Below are 4251 nucleotides of genomic sequence, written 5' to 3'. Positions count from 1 at the left end.
CTGAAGCTAAGGCTAAGGCAATCCGTCAAGAAGTAAAAATGAAGCAGAAAAGAATAAAAAAGTGAAATAAAGACGGAAGGGAGGGATAAGTTGCTGAAGGAGCCGAACGAAAAGTTCAATCCAAACACGCCTATAGTCAGTAGCTGGGGTTCATCGGAGGTTGTGTAGAGGTGGGAATTCTTTATTCGCACGGACGAATTCATCTGCATGATTGTATGTTTCACAATGTCTAGCGGCTATGGACTTAGAGGATATTTCAAATATATGTGTATACAGGAGCAGCACAGGTAAAAGAGAACTCCCTCATTGTCATCGGCGAGCAAGTCTAGCGTAGTTTCTCTTGGCGAGTTCAGATTCCGCTTTGAGCGGGTACACAGGTAAGTCGTCCATCCGCGTGCTAAATGGTCCGAAACCTATAAATGCCAACTCTGCCCTCCTCTCTCTCTCTCTCTCTCTCTCTCTCTCTCTATCTATCTCTATCCCTATTCCCCTCTCTTATCTTCTCGCTCACTCGGTCACTCCCTTTCTTCTCTCTTTCGCTCTTTTTCTCACCGGCATTTTCTCTGAAATCCTTTTCACGCGCCCCGGTTACGCGGTCATCCTGTACAGGGTCTAACTAAACCTAGAGCAGATAGAAATGAGAAAAAAGGAAAACGAAAAAAGAAAAAAGGGAGTAGTAGGCGTCGAACGAGGTCTTTCAATTTCGATCGTCGCCTGGGCAAGACAAGAGATTTGACGGACTGAGGGAGAAAGCGTGTGAGAAAGAGAAAGAGGGAAGAGAGTGAGTGAGTGAGTAACTGTTAGAGGGAGAGAGAGAGAGAGAGAGAGAGAGAGAGAGAGAGAGAGAGAGATAGAGTGCGAGATAGATAGGGGGACATAGAGGGACAGGGGAGGGGGGAGTGGGACTTACAAGATCTACGAGGCTGTTTGTCCTTTGAAAGAGCATAAAAGGCCCCGCGCGACTGACTATTATTACGCGGTGCGCGCGAAGCCGACAATGGACCGACTTTGGGGGGCGCGCATTGTGCGAATGACTTGCCGAGGCGGTTTCTCTCCTCTTCTCTCAGTCTGCCTGCCCTCGTCTCTGGCACCGTCTCCTTTTCCCTCTCTTTCTCCTCTCTTCTTCCTTCTCGGGATTCGGCGGATAGATGTCTTCATTAGAGGCCTCCAAACGAATCGCACCGAATACCACAGAGCGAACCCTCGCGTTTACAACTTCTTTTTACAGCTTTATTCTTATTTTTATGTTTTCTTTTATTTATTTATTATTTTTAATTTTCTTACTGTTGATGTAGCCCTCATTTGTGCTATTCTTTCAAAAACCATCTGCTATATAAATAAATATGATTTTGTCTTGCGTATTGGCTTTATGCATTTACAACGTTGTAAACTCTATTTCATCCCACTATTAAACATTGATTCTGCGTTCCATTTCATTTAGAATTAACCAAATGTCTATTGCCTATTATAAATTATGATTTAATATTTATTATTATTAAATAATGCAGGATTAAATACTACTGCAAACAATTTCTAATACGCTTTTCCAATTTGATAAAAGATTGTTTTATACATATTGAACAAATAGTTCATTTAGTCGTATATTACAATATTACAGATATTTATTTATTATTATTTACTACAAGCAAATGTATAAATCATATTTTTTTATGGCTGTAGGATTTTTTAATATTCGACGCGTGGAAACTTGATGAATTTTTTTTTTAATTATACATCTTTCAGTATATTAAAATGCATAAACTATTGATATTTATTTAAAATTTAGTTGATTTAATTTTAAAAAAAATTAAAAAAAAAAATTAAATTTTAAATTTTAAATTAAAATAATTACTTTTTCCCCCAAATTTTCATATAAAAGCCATAATTTTATAGCAGATGTATATATATATATATATATATTATATCGTCAGATTCGAAATTACTTACTTTCATTGGAACTAAATTTGCTGTTAAGTAAATACTATTTTTAAAGTTCGATAATATATTGAATTGCGTAAAGAAATGGCGCCCGCCGCGTCAATCTGCAAAATACCGATTCTGACGAAATCATCGGAACAATTCAACCAAATTCGACTGGTCTTTCTGTGATCCTGTGTCCTTCTACGAAGAATTCGGGATTCTTTTGCTTTAGGCTTGACTTTGTCGACTTTTTCCGAATGACGCACGACGGTTGAAAAAGAAAAAGGAAATGCTAGCTTTCTCGTTTGACCAAAACGAATTCAGGGTAGTTATTCAGCGGTTTAACAGCTAAAGTGAAAAAGCTGACAGCTTTTGGAAAGTCAATGCCGTTGAAAAGTTCCACGCTTATTGCCACTGATTCAATTTTCAGATTTCACGAGGTCATTTAGAGCCTTGTAAATTCTATGATACTTCTGTATCTATTTAGGCAACAATGTTTCAAGCCGATTTCAAACGGTCAACTTTTTAAAATTGCTTTACTAACCGAATCAACTATTTTATGCGTATATAACGATATTTTCCACGGAATTCTTATTGAGTCTAATGTTCTAGTTATATTTTCATGTAGAAAACATTGCTAACACTAATTTATATTCAATAAACAAACGTAATTAAATGTTCAAATAACTTTAACAATTTATAATATTGATACTTCAAAATAAAATCATTATATTTTTGTAAATATATTTCTTGATAACGTAACGTCATAATATACAAAAAGTAGAAAAATGATTACAGTTTTTAGTAATCACGATAAGATTTTCTTACTACATTTGTTGGATTATAATTACTTGGTTAATCTAAAATATAAATAATTAAAAGCATATACTTAATTTTATTTATTTTATATATAAATTTTTTGATATTCAAATAATACCAGAAATTAATATAATGCGTTTACAAATGTGACAAATTCAAAATTTATAATTCATAAAATATGTACAAGTATAATGGTAGATGTTGTACATAAAATCTATTGTACATAGGAACTGACAAATATCATTGTGAGTTATAAAATATTATGTGAAAACAGAGGAATAATAGTATGATATATTTAAAAATAAAAATATTAAATATGCTAATTTACTATTTAATACTACAGTTTGATTAAAAAACAAAAAAAAATTAACGGGTACATAGTTGATCCAGATAATCGTGGAAACAACATTATATATAATTAGTTTTGTCTCTGTATTTTACTATTTTAGATGGTCAAAATTATATACTTTACACATCGACTACTTTATATATATATTATTGTCTTTCAATATATAATTGTATAAATTGTAAATTCAAATAGAATTTAATTAAAATAAATAACGTTTTATCCATGCTGTATACATTATAATCATAGTATTTGAATAATGGCTAAAAAACGAAAATTCGAATTTAAAATTGTAAATGTAAAAGGTTTGAAAATAAATGATACGGTTTCATTATATTTGCTACTTATTCTTTAGAGAAAATTTTATACAATCATTCTTCAATGTATCATAATTGATCTACTTTATTTCATTTAAAAATATTTTTTATTACACGATTCAATTAATTTTTAAATTAATACTAGATTAAATGTAGATTAAGTACATTATATAATAAAAGCTAAAAACAAAACGAAAAAGTAATAATTTCTAGGAAACATAAAAATGGGAACTTTATTATAGTGCATAGTAGACTATAATCGTTAATTAAAAATGGTTTCATTTACATTAAGTAGTAAAACTAATTTTTACATAGAGTTCGCTACTTATTTTTCATTTTACAATAACATGCGATACAAAAAAATTTGTTTAATTTAAAAAACTTTATCTCAATTAATATGAATATAATATAAATTGTATTTATATGAATGTAAGATATGCTTAATATTAAATTATAACTTTATACATGCACGTAAATATTTTCGAAACTTGTATGCATGTAATAAATAATGCCGATATATAGAAAATATTTATGTAAGTTTAAAAGAATACTATTGAGAAGAAAGTTATACGATGCTGGTGTGGTAGTGTTCGGTATTACGTTTTTCCTCGGCCATCGGTGAGAGAACGTTGATAGCAAAGTCAAACGACTCTGCAAGTCAGCAGACTACCTTTGTTTCATATTTGTTCTACCTGCAGTTGTAAGTTGTATGCTGACGAGAGAAAAACAGAAATTGATTCTGCTCTACATCACTCTCTCTCTCTCTCTCTCTCTCTCTCTCCTTCTGTCTGTCTGTCTGTCTCTCCCTTACTCTCTCACTCTTTTTCAATCGATCGTTCACTATATCCT

The sequence above is a fragment of the Ceratosolen solmsi genome, unplaced genomic scaffold (assembly GCF_000503995.2).
Source record: "Ceratosolen solmsi marchali unplaced genomic scaffold, CerSol_1.0 scaffold39, whole genome shotgun sequence".
NCBI lineage: Eukaryota > Metazoa > Arthropoda > Insecta > Hymenoptera > Agaonidae > Ceratosolen > Ceratosolen solmsi.
The sequence above is the reverse complement of the archived record's forward strand: the minus strand, read 5'-3'. Positions refer to the sequence as shown.